Below are 19,272 nucleotides of genomic sequence, written 5' to 3' on the forward strand. Positions count from 1 at the left end.
AAAAAAAAAAAGAGTATCTGGTATATCCAGTTAAGTTCTGCATTAGTGTTGGCTTTCATTATTGTCATTATTATTGTTATTACCGCAATTGTTCTTAAAGTACTGAAAAAAATAAAACTTAAAAAGAATAAATGAGATATAAAAATATTCAAATTGAATGGATACATATACAGTTAACCTTGAACAATGAGGTTAGGGGTGCTGACCCCCCTGTGCAGTTGAAAATCTGCATACAACATTTTTTTCATTTTCCAAATTTTTATTTAAATTCCAGTTGGTTAACATACAGTATAATAGTAGTTTTAGGCATAGAACTTAGTGATTCATCACTTACATACAACACCCAGTGCTAATCACAACAAGTGCCCTCCTTAATTTTTTTTGAGTAGGCTCCATACCCAAAGTGGGGCTTGAACTCATAACCCTGAGATCATGGGTCATATGCTCTACTGACTGAGCCAGTCAGGTGCCCCAACTGCCCTCCTTAATCTCCATCACCTATTTCACCTATCCCTCTACCCACCTCCCCTTTGGTAACCCTCAGTTTGTTCTTTGTAGTTAAGAGTCTATTTCTTGGTTTGCCTTTCTTCTCCCACCCCTCTCCATGTCCATTTGTTTTGTTTCTTAAATTTCACATATGAGTGAAATCATATGTTATTTGTCTTTCTCTGACTCACTTATTACGTGTATAACTTTTGACTCCCTAAAAACTTAACTACTAATAGCCCACTGCTGACTGGAAGCCTTACTGATAACATAAAGTCAATTAACACACATTTTATATATTTATTATATACTCAATTATTATAATAAAGCAACCTAGAGCAAAGAAAATGTTATTAAGAAAATCATAAAGAAGAGTAAATACATTCACAGTACTGTACTGTATTTTAAAAAAATCTGTATACAAAAGACCCATGCAGTTCAAACCCATCTTGTTCAAGGGTCACCTGTATATTCTTGTGAAATCCAAGAGAATCAACAAAAAAGATACCAGAAATAAAAAATAACTTTTGTAAGTTAGAGCTATAAAATCAATTTATAAAAAATCAGAACTTTTATGAAAACAATAACTTGTTAGAAAACATAATGTAAGAAAATTATAAAGTATAGCTAATACTTAGTAAACATTTGTTAAGTGCCAGCACTGTTGCAAATACCTTAAATTTATCATATTTATTCATTACCTCTTCAAAACTACCTTATTCATCAAATCTAAGACAACATCTACTGTAGGATACATAATTTCAAAGATGTTAAAATATGGAAAACATGTGCTTTATGATCAGTAAAATTCAGTATTATCATCCTTAGTTTATTTTATTATTTTTAGCAATTTTATTTATTTTAGAGGGAGAGAGAGAGAGAGAGCACATGTGCACGAGTGGGGGGTAGGGGCAGAGGGACAGGGAGAGAGAGAGTCTCAAGTAGACTCCACACTGAGTGCAGAGCCCGACAGGGGGCTTGATCCCACCTGAGATCATGGCCTGAGCTGAAATCAAGAGTCGGATGCTCAATCGACTGTGCCACCCACGTGCCCCATATTATCCCTATTTTAAAGAAGGAGAAATTGGGACAAGAGAGATCACAAAATTTGTTCAAGGGTGGTCAACGTGAAGGTGGAAGGCAGCCTGATTCACTTTCTATTTCTGGGGACACATAAATCAAACCTTTTTCTAAATTAACCTTGTATCCAGAAACTTTACAAAACTTAGCATTAACTCTAAGAAGTTCGTAGATTTGTTTTACATTTTCTATTTATACAGTTATAATCTGAGAATAATAATACTTTTATTTCTTCCTTTCCCTAACATACATTTATTTATTTTTCTTGCCTTCTCCACTGATTGAACAGAAGTGATGATTTCAGGCATCCTTATTGTGTCTTTAAACTCAAATGAAAAGATTTCATCAGTTCACAATGAAGTATGATGTTTGCTGCATTTTTGCAATGGTTATATGTTTTTGTCTTTGTTATTCTGTTAATATGGTGAATTCATTGACTGATTTCCAGTTGTTAAATCAGCCCTGCATCTTTAGAATAACCCAATTTGGTCATGATGCAGTATTCATTTTATATCTCACAGGTTCAATTTGATAATGTTTTAAGAAGGATTTAAAAATCTGTGTTCTTTCAGAGGTACAGGTCTGTGATTCAACAGTCTTACACAATTCACAGCACTCACCATAGCACATACCCTCCCCAATGTCTATCACCTAGCCACCCCATCCCTCCCACCCCCCACCACTCCAGCAACCCTCAGTTTGTTTCCTGAGATTAAGAATTCCTCATATCAGTGAGATCATATGATACACGTCTTTCTCTGATTGACTTATTTCGCTTAGCATAATACCCTCTAGTTCCATCCACGTCATTGCAAATGGCAAGATTTCATTTTTTTGATGGCTGCATAATATTCCATTGTATATATATACCACCTCTTCTTTATCCATTCATCTGTTGATGGACATCTTGGCTCTTTCCATAGTTTGGCTATTGTGGACATTGCTGCTATAAACATTGGGGTGCATGTACCCCCTCAGATCACTACATTTGTATCTTTGGGGTAAATACCCAGTAGTGCAATTGCTGGGTCATAGGGTAGCTCTATTTTCAACTTTTTGAGAAACCTCCATACTGTTTTCCAGAGTGGCGGCACCAGCTTGCATTCCCACCAACAGTGTAGGAAGGTTCCCCTTTCTCCGCATCCCCGCCAACATCTGTAGTTTCCTGACTTGTTAATTTTAGCCGTTCTGACTGGTGTGAGGTGGTATCTCATTGAGGTTTTGATTTGGATTTCCCTGATGCTGAGCGATGCTGAGTACTTTTTCATATGTCTGTTGGCCGTTTGGATGTCTTCTTTGGAAAAATGTCTGTTCATGTCTTCTGCCCATTTCTTGATGAGAGACTATGGACTCTGAGAAACAAACTGAGGGTTCTAGGGGGGAGGGGGGTGGGGGCATGGGTTAGCCTGGTGATGGGTATTAAAGAGGACACATATTGAATGGAGCACTGGGTGTTATATGCAAACAATGAATAATGGAACAGTACATCAAAAACTAATGATGTAATGTATGGTGATTAACATAACAATAAAATTAAATTTAAAAAACTGTTCTTAAAATTTCTTAATAAAATTAAAATTTTTTTTTAATTTCTTAATAAATTTAATTATCAGATTTTATTATTTCCACATATATTTTTTAAAAATATTAGAATCATGAATCAAAGGTAAATATAGATTGAACATATATCAAATATCAGTAAAGACTGACTTTAGTCACTGAGTAAAGCTTGTCCAACGCAATCTGAGAGAAGATACGCTAATGAAAGAACTCTGGAATAAGATGGGCATAGAGATGCAAAAATGGCTAATATCCTACAGGGGAATAAAATTCTAACTTTTGGGGTTATTTGTTCTATGTCACGGAAATCATTCACATCCCTACTGGACAAAAATCTATATGTCAATTAGTAACTTCACAGATTCTAGGCCTTAATCAGTAAATTTTAAGTGAAATAAAGTCCATCGCCTAGAGAATTAAATATTATTGTTCAACAACACTCCAGAATAACACTAAAAGGACATGTGTCATCCACTCCAAAATATTTTCAACAGAAATGTCAGTTATACTTAACAGTAATCTACATTATAATAACCTCATAAAATGAGTCTCCGATGTTTTTTTGAAAAGTTTATATAAAATTGGCAAATTTTCCCTTACATGCTTGGAAAAATTTACAAATGAAGCCATTTAGACCTGGAAATGTGTGGTTTTTAGTAATACATTTAGTTTATCTAGTATAAAAGACTATTCAGATTTGGTGTATTTTTCTGGTGTCAAAGTTTTTTTTTTTTAGAATTTTTCCAATTCATCTAGGTTTTCAAGTTTACTAGTATAAAGTGATTGGCAATATCCTCTTTTTTTCCTTTTAACATCTGAATGAATCATAATGATGTCTTCCTTTTAAGATTCCTGGTACTGTTTATAGTTGACCCTTGAACAACATGGCGGGGGGGGGGCGCTAGAAGCACCAACCCCTTGTGCAGTTGAAAATCCACATATAACTTTTTACTCTCCCAAAACTTAACTACCAATAAACAGTCATTTAACACATATTTTGTACATTATATGTATTATATACTATATTCTTACAATAAAGTAAAGTACAGCGAAGAAAATGTTATTAAGAAAATCATATGGAAGAGAAAATACATTTATAGTACTGCACTGTACTTATGGAAAAAAATAAAAAATAAAATCCATGTTCAAGTGGACCCGTGCAGTTCAAACCTGTGTTGTTCAAGGGTCAGCTATATTGATGCCTTTGCTTTTATTTCAGTGTTGCCAGGTAGTAATCAAATTTAGTCATTTCCAAGAATGAACTATTGGCTCTGGTGACCTCTTTATTATATGTTTATATTCTATTTAATTTTTTTTAAAAACTTTATTCTTTTTGTTTCTTTGGGTTAAATTGATATTTTTTATCTAACTTCTTATGATGATTGCTTAGCTCATTGATTTTCAGCCAACCTTATCTAATATATATATAGAATATATATATATTTGAAACTATAAATTTCATTAAAAATTATTGCTTTAATGTTATTTCACAATTTTGATATGTCAAAATTTTCATTAGCAATTTGTTAAGGAAATTATTAAGTTCCTTTGGGATTTTTTTCTTTGTGTCATGGATTACTTAGAAATTTGTTGTTAATTTCCACATATATGAAGATTTTTCAATCTCTTTCTTTTTTTTTTTAAAGATTTTTATTTATTTGAGAGAGAGAGAGAGAGAGAGTGCATGAGCAGGGAGGAGGTGCATGAGCAGGGAGGAGGGGCAGAGGGAGAGGGAGAAGGAGGCTCCCTGCTGAGCAGGGAGTACGATGCAGGACTTGATCCCAGAACCCTGGGATCATGACCTGAGCCAAAGGCAGACACTTAACCAACTGAGCCACCCAGGCACCCCTCCATCTCTTTTTTTTAATTTGGTTAAAAACATGCAACATAAAATTTACTATCTTACCATTTTTAAATGTACAGACAGCCCTGTTAACTATATGCATATTGTTGTGCAACAGATCTCTAGAGATTTTTTATCTTGCAATAGTGATATACACTGAGTATATACTCACTGAACAAATACTCATTTCCCTCTCCCCGCCCAGCCCCTGGCAACCTGTATTATACTCACTGTTTCTAAGAGTTTGAATACTTTAGATACCTCAAATAAGTGGAATCACGAAACCATTCTCTTTTTGTGATTGGCTTATTTCACACAGTATAATAACCTAAAGATTCACCTACGTTATTGCATATGACAGGACTTCCTTCTTTTTTAAGGTTGAATAATATTCCAACGTATGTATATATCACTTTTTGTTATCCATTCCTCTGTCAATGAACATTGAGGTTGTTGCCACATCTCAACTATTATGAATAATGCTACAATAAGTGTGAAAGTACATATTTCTCTTTAAGACCCTAATTTCAATTCTTTTGGATAAAGACCCAGAAGTAGGTTTGCTGGGTCATGTGGTAGTTCTACTTTTAATTTTTTGAGGAACCTCTGTACTGCTTTAATTATACAATAGCTGCATCATTTTACATCCCTACCAAAAGTGCACAAGTGTTCCAATTTCTCCACATCCTTACCATCATTTGGTATTTCTTCTTCTGTTTCTTTTTCCTTTTTTTTTTTTTTTTTTTGTGATAGTTGCAATCTAATGAATGAGGAGATATCTCGTGGTTTTTATTTGCACATCCCTAATGATTAGTGATGCTGAACATATTTTTATACAGCTGTTGGGCATTTGTATACCTTCTTTGGAGAGATGTATGTTAAAGTCCTCTGCCTATTTTTAATTGGATTAAAAAAATTTTGTTGTTGGGTTGCAGGGGTTCTTTATATATACTGGATACTAATATGGTTTGCAAATATCTTCTCCCATTGTGTGTGTTGCTTTTTCACTCTTTTGTTGATTTCTTTGCTGTGCATAAGTTTTTAATTTGGATGTAGTCCATTTGTTTATTCTTGACTTTGTTGTCTGTGCTTTGGTGTCATAGCCAAGAAATCACTGCCAAATCCAATGTCATGAAGATTTTTCCCTATGTTTTCTTTTAGGAGTTTTACAGTTTCAGGATTTATGTTTAGGTCATTAGCCCATTTTGAATTAATTTTTGCAAATGGTGCTAGGGAAGGGCCCAAATTTATTCTTTTGTATGTGGATATACAGTTTTTTCAACACCATTTGTTGAAAATAGTATGCTTTCCCTATTGTGTAGCCTTGGTACTCTTGTTGAAGACATTTGACCATATACATGAAGGTTGATTTCTGGGCTCTCCATTCTGTTCTATTTGTCTACATGTCTGTCTTTATGTTGGTACCATACTGTTTTAATTACTGTAGGTTTGCAGTATTTTTTTAAATTAGTGTAAAGCATTGTTTTTTTCAAGATTATCTGGGCTATTTGGGGTTCTTTGAGATTGTGTATGAATTTTAGGCTGGTCTTTTCTATTTCTGCAAAATAATAATTTAAAAAGCAATTGGGATTTTAATAGGGATTGCATTAAATCTGTAGATTGTTCTGGGTAGTGTGGATAATTTGACAATATTAAGTCTTCCAACCTATGAACATGGACTGTCTTACCATTTGTTTGTGTTTTCTTTAAATTTTTTCATCATTTTTTGGTAGTTTTTAGTGTATAAGCCATTTGCCTCCTTGGTTAAATTTATTCCTAAGTATTTTATTGTTTTTGAGGCAATTGTAAATAGGACTGCTTTCTTAATTTCCTTTTCAGATTATTGTTAGTGTTTAGACATGCAACTGGATTTTTTGTGTTGCAACTGGTTTAGTATCTTGAAACTTTGCTGAATTCATTTATTAGTTCTAACAATTTTTTTGAGTGGAATCCTTAAGGTTTTCTACATATAAGATCATATCATCAGCCAGAGAAATTTTTACTTCTTCCTTGCTGATTTGGATGATTTTGTTTCTTTCTTATCTAATTGCTCTGTCTAGAACTTCTAGTACTATATTGAATAGAAACGCTGAGAGGTGGCCTTGCCTTTTTCCTAATCTTAGGGGGAAGTATTCAGTTTTTCACCATTGAGAATAATGATAGCTTATGGGCTTTCATTTATCATTTTTATTATGTTGAAGTAATTCTCTTCTAATTTTAGTTTGAGTGTTTGCATCATGAAAAGGTGTTGAATTTTGTTAAATGCTTTTTCTGTATCCAGTGAGTCAAGTAGTTACTGTCCTTTAATGTGATATATTGTTTGAGTTTCATATGCTGAACCATCTTTGCATTACAGGAATAAATCTCACTTGGTCATAGTGTATAATTCTTTTATTATTTATTTTTTGGAGGTAAATTTGGATCTTTATTTTATTTATTTAATTTTTTTTTGGAGGTAAATTTGGCTCTTTATTTTTTTTTATTATGTTATGTTAGTCACCATACAGTATATCATTAGTTTTTGATGTAGTGTTCTGTGATTCATTGTTTGTGTATAACACCCAGTGTTCCATTCAATACATGCCCTCTTTAATAACCATCACTGGGCTAACCCATCCCGCACCCCCCACCCCTCTAAAACCCTCAGTTTGTTTCTCAGAGTCCATAGTCTCTCATGGTTCATCTCCCCCTCCGATTTACCCCCCCTTCATTTTCCCCTTCCTTCTCCTAATGTCCTCCATGCTATTCCTTATGTTCTTTTAATGTATTGTGGAGTTCAGTTTGCTTATATTTTGTTGAGGATTTTTGTGTCACTATTCATCAGAGATACCGGACTATAGTTTTCTTGTAGTATCTTTGCCTGATTTTATGCCAGCTTCATAAAATGAGTTTGAAAGTGTTCCCTCCTCTTCACTTTTTTGGAAGAGTTTAGGAAATCATGTTAATTCTTTAAATGTTTGGTAGAATTTTTAGTGAAGCCCTCTGGTTCAGGGCTTTTCTTTGTGGGGAAGTTTTGATTACTGATTTAATCTCCATACCAGATACAGTTCTGCTCAGATTTAAAATTTCTTCATGATTTAGTCTTGATAGGTTGTATATTTCTAGAATTTTATCCATTTCTTATAGGTTATACAATTTGTTGGCATTGTTTATAGTAGTCTCGTATGATCCTTTTTATTTCTGCTACACTAGTTGGATTGTTTTCTCTGTTATTTTTTTACTTTTGTTGAGTCTTCTACTCAGTTTAGCTAAAGGTTTGTCAATTTTGTTGATCTTTAAAAAAAAAACTCTTAGTTTCATTTTTTTTCCTGCTTTTTCCTATTCTTTCATTTATTTCTGCTTTATTCTTTATTATTTCCTTTCCTCTGCTAGCTTTTGGTTTAGTGTGTTCTTTTTCTAGTTCCTTGAAGTATAAAGTTAGTTGTTGATTTGAGTTCTTTTCTTTTGTGTTCAATGTCTCTGTTCACTTTATAAATTTCCCTTTTGGTACTGTTTTTGCTGTATCCTATAAGATCTGATACGTTTTTTTTCTTTGTCTTAAGATGCTTTCTAATTTCTTGTGATTTTTTCTTTGACCCATTGATTGTTCAAGAGTGTAATTTTTGACAGATTTATAAATTTTCTAGTTTTCCTTTTGCTATTGATTTCTAGTTTCATTTCATTGTAATTGGAAAAGATCCTTGATATGATTTCAAACTTCTTAAATTTATTAAGACTTGTTTTGTGGCCTCACAAGTGATCTATCCTGGAGAATGTTTCTTGTGTGCTTGAGAAGAATGTGTACTCTGCTGTTATTGGGTAGAGTGCTATTTTTATGTCTTTTAGGTCCAATTAGTCTCTAGTATTGTCCAAGTCTTCTATTTTTTATTATTATTTTTATTATGTTCAATTAGCCACTGTATGGTACATAATTAGTTTTTGATGTAGTGTTCAATGATTCATTAGTTAAGTATAACACCCAGTACTCATCACTTCTGTTTCTTTACTGATCTTTGAACTGGTTGATCTATACATTATTGAAAGAGGGGTATCAAAATCTCTACAATTATGGTGTTACTGTCTATTTCTCACATCAATTATCTCAGTGTTTGCTGTATATATTTGGGTACTCTGCTATTAGGTGCATATTTATTATTATACCTTCCTTGTTAATTGACTTTTTTTAAATAATTTTTTTTATTATATTAGTCACCATACAGTACATCATTAGTTTTGATGTAGCATTCCATGATTCATTGTGTTTTTTTAAAGATTTTTATTTCTTTATTGAGAGAGAGAGAGAATGATAGAGAGCATGAGAGGGAGGAGGGTCAGAGGGAGAAGCAGACTCCCTGCCGAGCAGGGAGCCCGATGTGGGACTCGATCCCGGGACTCCAGGATCATGACCTGAGCCGAAGGCAGCCGCTCAACCAACTGAGCCACCCAGGCGCCCTATGATTCATTGTTTTTAATCATAATGTTCTTCTTTGTCTCTTGTGACAATTTTTGCATTAAAAATATCTGATATATGTATGGCAACTCCTGATCTCTTCTGGTTATCATTTTCATGGAATACCTTTTTCCATCCTTTCACACCCAGTTTATGTATGTCCTTATATCTAAAGTGTATCTCTTGTAGACAGCATATAGTTGTATTTTATTTTTTTTATCCATTTAGTCACTCTATGTCTTTGATTGAAGAGTTAAGTCTATTTACATTTAAAGTAATTACTGATAAAGCAGATTTGCTGTCATTTTGTTATGTCCTATAGTTATTTTGACATTCCTGTCTTGCAGCTGTCCTTGGTGTGTTTTATTAAGTTTTGGGGGGTGTGGGCATGCTTTGATTGCTTTCTTACTTTTATGCATCTTCTATAGGTATTTTCTTTGTGGTTACTATGGAAATTACATGAAACACCTTATAGTTATTATAATCTATTTAAACTGATAACAACATCAGTCACATATAAAACTCTACTCCTTTACATTTTTCCCCTTCCATTTTATATTACCAATGTCACAAATTACATCTTTGTATATTTTGTGTTAACATAGTTTTATAGTTATGGTTATTTTTTATTTGTAAAATTCCACACTAGAATTAAAAGTAGTTTATACACCACCATTACAGTTATTATAGGATTCTGTATGTCTATATATTTACATTTATCATAAAGCTCTACATTTTCATATGCTTTAGTGTTGCTGTCTAGTGTCCTTTTTTTCTTCTTTTTTCTCTTTTCAACTTAAAGAACTCCCTTTAGCAATACTTTTAAGGAAGGCATGTCTACTGGTAATGGACTCCCTCAGCTTTTGTCTGTCTGGGAAGATCTTTATTTCTCCCTCCTTTCAACTTTTCTGTATGTTTAAACTTTTCCTTAGTAAAATGTTGGGATAAAGCAAATATGAAGTTAAGAAAGTTTCAAATAAAAACTAAGAAAATTTATTACTAGCAGACCCACACAAAAAAATCCAAGACTTTAACATGAATGTTATTAGCTAGAATTAAATATTTGCTTATTTCTTTTTTAAATTTTTTTAATTTGTTTTTTTTAAATTTTATTTTATTATGTTATGTTAGTCACCATACAGTACATCATTAGTTTTTGATGTAGTGATCCACAATTCATTGTTTTTGCATAACACCCAGTGCTCCATGCAGTACGTGCCCTCCTTAATACCCATCACTGGGTTAACCCATCCATCCCGCCACTCCCCTCCCCTCTAAAACCCTCAGTTTGTTTCTCAGAGTCCATAGTCTCTCATGGTTCATCTCTCCCTCTGATTCCCCCCTTCAGTTTTCCCTTCTTTCTCCTAATGTCCTCTATGCTATTCCTTATGTTCCACAAATAAGTGAAACCATATGATAATTGACTTTCTCTGCTTGATTATTTCACTTAGCATAATCTCCTCCAGTTCCATCCATGTTGATGTAAAAGTTTGGTATTCATCCTTTCCGATGGCTGAGTAATATTCCATTATATATATGGACCACATCTTCTTTATCCATTCATCTGTTGAAGGGCAGCTTAGCTCTTTCCACAGTTTGGCTGTTGCGGACATTGCTGCTATGAACATTGGGAGGTATATGGCCCTTTTTTTCATTACATCTGTGTCTTTGGGGTAAATACCCAGAAGTGAAATTGCTGGGCCATAGGGTAGCTCTATTTTCAATTTTCTGAGGCACCTCCACAGTGTTTTCCAAATTTGCTTATTTCTTGAGGAAACAAATTATAGTGAAATGGACAAACCATAAACATACCATCAATGAATTTTGATGAATGAATTATTGTCATCCTAAAAGTATCCTCACTTTTATGTCTGGGGATATTTTTGCTGGGCACAGAATTCTAGGATGACAGTCATTTTCATTTTGTATTACCAAATATATGATTCCATTGTTTGGGTTTCCTTTTTTTTTTTCCTGTTTAAAAGTTAGGTTTTATTCTAATAGTTGCTTCTTTGAAAGTAGCCTGTTTTTAACACATTTTAACTGTTTTCAGTTTCTTTACTTTGCCTTTTGTTTCTAGCAGTTTCATCATCATATGCCTAAATATGGATTTTTTATTTAGCTTAGGGTTCATAAAACCTCTTGAATCTGTACCTTGGTGTGTTTCATCAACTTTGGAAAGTTCTCAGCCATTATCTTTTGAAATATTGCACCTTTCCCATTATCCCTCTCCTTTCTTTCTGACACTAATTACATGTACTCTAGACCACTTCATTGTTTCTACTTCTCCTAATCTCTAATGTATACTTTCTATCTTTGTTTTTCTCCATGTTTCATTCTTAGTATTTTCTCTTGAACTTTTTTTCCAATTTACTGAATCACTCTTTGGCTGTATCTATAGGCTTCTCACAAGCTCACTACCACTATCTCCTATATGACCAAAAAGTCTGGTCTTATTACTCTCAATCTGGGTTTAAATCTGTTACCACTGAAACCCAGGATTCTCATACTATGCTTATTCCATAAAATCTAATCCCCATTTCTATGGACAGTGAGGCAACTTTCTCACTATCCCCTTTATTTTATACATTAATTTGTTTGTCTCATTCCATAAGATAAAAGCTTCATGAAGGAAATGATTTTTGGATGTTTAGTTCACTACTGCATCCCTAGGGCTAGGCATATAGATGTAAGCACTCAATAAATATGTGTTAAATAAATGAGCAGCATTCCACTTTTCTTTTATAAGAAATCACCAAAGTGAAACTTTATAAAAACATCAGAAACTTTATTTTTAAAACAACAATGATAATAACAATAACAAGCTGCATACAAGTGCTTAACAGCTAAATAAATAGTAGGACAAAATATATAGTCAAATACAATTTGAAAGCAGAGAAGAAAATCAATTGATTGGTTATTTTTATTATCCTCCTCTAAACTGATAGGTCCACCACAGATTTTGGATTAAAAAACACTTTTCCACTGTCCAGTTTGATCCTCTTGACACAGTGGTATTTTGTTACTACTACTGAAATCCATATATTAGGGACAGAAATGAGTCAAGTAGCTCTCTAAATTTGAGTGAATCGGATGCTTGATTTATTACTCTGATCCAATGACCATTTGCAGCAGCAGTGACTTAGTACCCAAGGCCAAAATCTCTCTGAATCTCAAGTTATATCATTGAGGTTTGTAGAATTAGGATTTAAAGCTTGTGAAATGCTTTGCTCCCTCTTATCAAATCATTTTTCTGCTCTTTAGCTTGAAGACAAAGGTGGGGGAGAAGATGGGGTAGAAAAGCTGTACTGAATGCGAATGTTGGTGAGTAAAAGTCATCATTCATCTTCCTTCTTCCTTTGTCCCTTCTGTAAGGAAATATTTTTGAAGTGGCATAAAGACAATGGCAGTGTATCTCTCTGGACAGGATCTTTGAGTTTATACATGTTGCTATGAGTGGTGAGAGCAAATTCCCATGCGTAACAAACTCAAGAGGCCTGCCATCTGAATGCTTCTGGTCCTCTTTTTTTTTATATATATATACATATTTATATATTTATATATAAATATATATATATATATAAATCTATGGAAAGTTTTAAAGGGCCCTAGTATATATCTTTCTACCTAGACTACAAAAGTGTTGTAGAATAACATTTAAATATTTGTTTAGCACTGGAACTCACTACACCATCTCCACCTCCTGTAGTTAATTTTCTTAATCAAATATTTTTAAATTTACATGTATACGCTCAGTATAAGAAGTCACAAATTACAGATATGTAAGTATTAAGCTTTTCTGTTTTTCTTCTTCAGGCCCCTTGCCCCCAAGATAGCCAATATTATCACTCTGGTTATTATGTGCCCACCCTTACCATCCTCATTCAAATATAAATGAATATATAAGCTCCTTGACTCCATCAATATTTTTCAGAAAAATAGGATCATATCCTACACCTCACTCTAGACAGACTAGATATCTGTCACTGTAATCATGATGCTGGGAATAATGACTACCTGTAATAACTTTCATTTGAACTTAGAAATAAAATTACTCTGTAGTTTGTTGTCACTTATAGTGAATTCCATGAGGGGCTAACAGTTTTTTAAACAGCGTAAGTGCTCATAGATATTTGTTAGATTGAAGCAAAAAATAAAAGCACAGAGATAGTTTAACACTATAAAGTTTTTCAAGATATTTGATGGTATTTCTGAAATAAAGCAAAATAAAATGAAAAGAGCCAAGAATGGGCTATGAGACTATCATATCTTTAAAAGCTACAACTTCTAGGAATGGGGGCTTTTACAATCATGTAAAATATATAATTGTCTCATGAGATTATTTCAACAAAAATCAAAATTAAGTACTAAGCAATAGTAGGCCATTAATAAAATTGGGGCTATATTTCTGTGAACCTGTTTCTTTAAAAATGCAGTGGCTTTGTCAACAATTAATTTGAAATACTATTTCCCATAAAGCTGTTTGGAAAATCTAAAACAACTATATAAGAAAGAAAAAGCTTGTGAATTGTGAAAAGTAAAAGTCTTGATTCTTCTGTTAAAGGTTATACATTTTAATATGATCTTTTGGCTGATTTATGTAAAGCTTTGTATTTTTCATTTTCTCAAGCCTGTCACTGCAGTGATGTATGGTACATTTTAGCATCAAGTTTGCCATAAGCAATAAAGTCAAGGCACCAAAGAAATTTTAATATATTTCCCCATTTTTAACCTGGAGCTTTCCATTATTCAGTTATTTTGTTTGGAATCCTCTGTTTAGTTGACATAAGTTTTATACTCACATAAATTACTTTACAATTTTGACTTAAAGATAAAATTTAAATATTAATTATTAGATAAGTAAGTTTATGGGTCATCATATGTAAAGTGAAAATCTTAGTGATAACTTAAATTTTACACTAACAACCTGTCTAAAGGTTGTATTTTACATTCTAGTTTGCTTTAAGAGTATTTTTCTCTAACACCAAGATGAAAGAAAAATGAACGAGAAAGTGACTTTCATTAAATGGTATGCAACATGAAAAGGAAGGATATGTCTATAAAATTCTGTAAGAAGAAAAAATGAAGTAAAAAAATAACAATCAATTATAAATTCAAAAATCTTATTCCAGAACTAAGAGCTGTTACAGAGAGTACAAAAATGAAAAAAGGAACAGTCTTCAAGAAATTTACAACCTACTGGAAATAAGTCCTTAAACATTATAAAGCTGATTATTTGTCACAAGAAAGGAAGAAACAAAGTGTTAGGACAGTTCATCTGATGTGGCTAAATGTATGAGTATTTGAGTTCAAGCTTGCAACATGGGCAGGTTGTAAACAGTTAAAGGAAATGAAGAAAGGAAGACAGATAAGATAGAATAAACAAAGGCAAGTGAGGAGAGAAGAAGAAGGCACAGTAAGGGAGTATCTATCCAATGGTTCTGTACTACTGGAGCAAAGGATACATGTAGGGGGTTCCTGAGAGCAAGTCTGAGAAAGGATGTTATGGTACCGTGTTATACAATCTTCAATTAATGGCTAAACATCTTGTTTATTTAAAAAACAATGTAGCTGTATTATGGATTTTTGTACAGAGACACAAAAATCAATATGGCAGTGGAACAGAATATGGGGCAGGAGTTCACTTAAAGAGGCTGTATGTTGTCCAAGAGTTTGGGCAAGATATGACTTTAACCAGAGAGATGGGCATGGAGAGGGAATGGTGTAAAACATATATTAGAGAATTAACATGTAAAGAATTAGATAACCAACTGACTGTCATGGTAAAGGAGAGACAGCTGTAATAGATGATGCCAGTATTCTCTTCCTGAGTTACTAGGGGGAAAACAGTTGTGTTAAAGAACAAAAACAGGCAGAAAGTAAACTTGGAGGGGAAAATGAGTTCAAGGCTTGTACACAATGAACTTGATACACATTGGCAGTGATGCCCCGCAGCCAGTCAGAAATAAGGATCTAGAGATAAGGAGAAAGCGTAGATATTAGCAGAAAAACCAGAAAGAGAGTGACTTTAGAATCATCTGCATAGAGCTGAAATGTAGATTGTGGGAGAAGACAAAATCCCAGAGACAGAAAATGTGGAAAATGAAAAAAATGGAACCTTAAAAAGAACTTGGGGTTATATACATTTGTTGAAGGTAAGAAGCAGAGAAACTACTGAAGGACATAGAAGAAATCTTGAGCGAGTAGAAGTCAGAATGGTACAGAGACATATAACCATTACAGGGGAATTTTTCAAGGAGATGGTGACCAATATTATCAAGGAAAAGGATTAATTAAAGATTATGAAGATTGAGAAAAGACCAACAGCAGTTCATCGAAGTAACTGAAGTCAGGCTAGATTGCAAATGTGTTATAGAATGAATTGAAATTAAAGGAATTTAGGGAACAGATACAGATTTTCAGAGTGATATTCACAGTACTACATTCTACATCTCACTATTATTTGGGGTGGAACGTTAATTAATTTACTATGAATTTGAAATAGCAATGTGATTTTGATAAAACATGTGAAAAGGATCTGTATTTTTGTCCTCTAGCATTTATTTTTCTTTTGGAAACCATACTTTGTTCTCCCTCTAGAGCATACCCTTCTCTATTATCTGAGTGAGGTCTGGAGTAAAGATGGTGACTTAGCCCAACCTTTGCCCAAGCCATTGAGATGCAATGGGATTTCTGAGAAAGAAACTCTGTTTCCCTCTGGTTCCACACTAAGAATGTCATATCAAAGCTTGTCATTTGCAAAAAACAAAAAAGGCCTAAAGGAGGCAACATTTAACATAAGTTATAATAATGAAGACAAGTAAAATGTCTCAGCAAAACTAACGAAAGAAATCACAGAACTCAGTAAATAAATTGAGAGATATTCCATGATCATGGGTAGAAAGACAATATTGTCAAGATGTCTGTTTTTTCTAATTTGGTCTACAGCTTCAATGCAATCCCAATCAAAATGTCAGCAAGTTACAAACTGATTCTAATATTTATATAGAAAGATTTAGAATAGTCTGAAGACAGAACAGTCAACAAAATATTGAAGGAAAAGAACAGTCAGAAGGCTGACATTACTGACTTCAAGACAAACTATAATGCTATAGTTATTAAGACATTGTGGTATTGATAAAAGAATAGACAAATAGAGCAATAGAACAGAATAGAGAGTCCCAGAAACAGATCCACACAAATACAGTTAGCTAATCTTTGGCAAAGGAGCAATGCAAATAATGGGGAAAAGATAGTCTTTTCAACAAATGGTGCCAGAACAGCTATAATTCCACATACAAAAAAATGAATCCAGACACAGTCCTTATACTTCTTTATAAAAATTAACTCAAAATGGAACACAGACCCAAATGTAAAATGTAAAACTATAAAACTCCTAGAAGATAACATAGAAGAAAATCTAGATGACCTTTGGTTTGATGATGACTTTTAGATACAATATCAAGGGCATGATACATGAAAGAAATAATTAATAATTCATTAAAATTAAAACTTCTGCTCTATAAAGGACAGTGCCAAGAGAATGAGAAGACAGCCACACACTGGTAGAAAATATTTGCAAAAGACATAGCTGATAAAGAACTATCCAAAATATACAACAAGCTCTTAAAACTCAATAAGAAAACAAACAACTCAATTAAAAAGTGAGCAAAGATCTGAACAGACACTTCACAAAAGAAGATATAGGAATGGGCAAATAAGCATATGAAAAGATGTTCCACATCAAATGCATTCAGGAAAATTCAAACTTAAAACAAGATAACACTGCACACCTATTAGAATGGCACAAGTCCAAAGTATTGACAATACTGAATGCTGATGAAGATGTAGAGCAACAGGAATTCTCATTCATTGCTGGTGGGAATATAAAATTGTACAGCCACACTGGAGGACAGTTTGGTGGTTTCTTACAAAACTAAACATAGTCTTAACCATATGATCTGGCAATCACACTCCTTGGTATTTACCCAAGGGAGTTGAGGACAAAATCCTGCACATGGATATTTATAGCAGCTTTACTTATAATTGCCAAAACTTAGAAGCAACCAAGATGTTCTTTGGTAGGTGAATGAGAAATAAACTGGTACATCCAGACAATGGAATATTACTCAACACTTAAAACTCATGAAAAGACATGGAAGAAGTTAAATGCATATTTCTAGGTGAAAAAAGCCAGTGTGAAAAGGCTACACATTGTATGACTGCAATTATATGACATTCTGGAAAAGGTAAAACTATAGAGACTATAACAAGATCAGTGGTTACCAGGGGTAAGAGGGAAAGAAAGGATGAATAGGCAGAGCACTGAGGATTTCTAGGGCAGTGAAACTATTTTGTATGATGCCATAATGGTGGATATATGTCACTATACATTTGCTCAAACCCACAGAATGTGCAATATTAAGAGTAAGCCATAAGGTAAACTATGTACTTTGAGTGATAAAGATGTGTCAGTGTGGGTTCATCGACTGTAATAAATGCACCACTCTGGCGCCAGATGTTGACAGTGGGGAAGGCTGTACATGTGTGAGGGCTGGGGGCATATGGGAACTCTCTGTTCCTTCTGCTCAATTTTTCTGTGAATCCAAAATTGCTGTAAAAAATTAAGTCTATTCAAAATAAAGTTGTCTAAGGTCAGCACAGATAATACCAAAAAAATTTTTTATAAGTTGGCTATTGTAGATAATGCTGCTATAAACATGGAGGTGCATGTATCCCATTGAATTAGTATTTCTGTATTCTTTGGGTAAATACCCAGTAGTGAGATTGCTGGATTGTAGGGTAGTTCTATTTTTAACTTTCTGGGGAACCTCCACCTGTTTTCTAGAGTGGCTGCACCAGTTTGCATTCCCACCAACATTGCAAGACAGTTCCCCTTTCTCCACATCCTTGCCAATATCTGCTGCTTCTTGTGTGATTTCAGTCATTCTGACAGGTATGAGGTGATATCTCATTGTAGTTTGGATTTGCATTTCCCTGATGATGAGTGATGTTGAGCATTTATTCATGTGTCTGTTGGCCATCTGTATGTCTTCTTTGGAGAAACGTCTGTCCATGTCTTCTGCCCATTTTTTAACTGGACTGTTTTTTGGGTGTTGAATTTTATAAATTCTTTATATATTTCAGATACTAACCCTTTATCAGATATGTCATTTGCAAATATCTTCTCCCATTCCTTAGGTTGCCTTTTAGTTTTGTTGATTGCTCCTTTTACTGTGTAGAAGCTTTTTATTTTGATGAAGTCCCAGTAGTTTATTTTTGCTCTTGTTTCCCTTGCCTTAGGAGCTTTTATCTAGAAAGAAGCTGCTATGGCCGATGTCAAAGAGGTTACTGCCTGTGTTCTCATCTAGGATTTCTGTGGTTTCAGGTCCCACATTTAGGTCTTTAGTCTATTTTGAATTTATTTTTGTGTATGGTGTAAAAAAGTGGTCCAGTTTCATTCGTTTGCATGTGGCTGTCTAATACTATTTGTTGAAAAGACCTTTTTCCACTGGATATAAAAATTGTATTTTTCATTGTTATAAAATAATCAGTAAGATTTAATGATATTCTTCCTGATTGCCCAATACTGTTGATAAAATGAATACTATATCAAACAAACTGAGTGTTGTTGGAGTGGGTGGTGTGGTGGGAGGGATGGGGTGACTGGGTGATAGACACTGGGGAGGGTATGTGCTCTGGTAAGCGCTGTGAATTGTGCAAGACTGTTGAATCTCAGATCTGTACCTCTGAAACAAATAATGCAATATATGTTAAGAAAAAAAAAAGAAGAAGAAGAAGGTAGCGGGAGGGGAAGAATGAAGCGGGGGAAATTGGAGGGGTAGACGAACCATGAGAGACGATGGACTCTGAA

At 33.8% G+C, this 19,272-nt stretch overlaps 1 protein-coding gene across 1 annotated transcript in view; it reads right to left on the bottom strand.

Moving 5' to 3' along the window:
* The window catches only part of DPH6 (diphthamine biosynthesis 6), a 234,831-nt gene that overhangs the window by 32,002 nt on the left and 183,557 nt on the right, over positions 1–19,272 (bottom strand). The gene's annotated exons all lie outside the window — the stretch shown is intronic.

The sequence above is a fragment of the Mirounga leonina genome, unplaced genomic scaffold, assembly GCF_011800145.1.
Source record: "Mirounga leonina isolate KUSES-001 unplaced genomic scaffold, KU_Mleo_1.0 Mir_91, whole genome shotgun sequence".
Classification (NCBI taxonomy): domain Eukaryota; kingdom Metazoa; phylum Chordata; class Mammalia; order Carnivora; family Phocidae; genus Mirounga; species Mirounga leonina.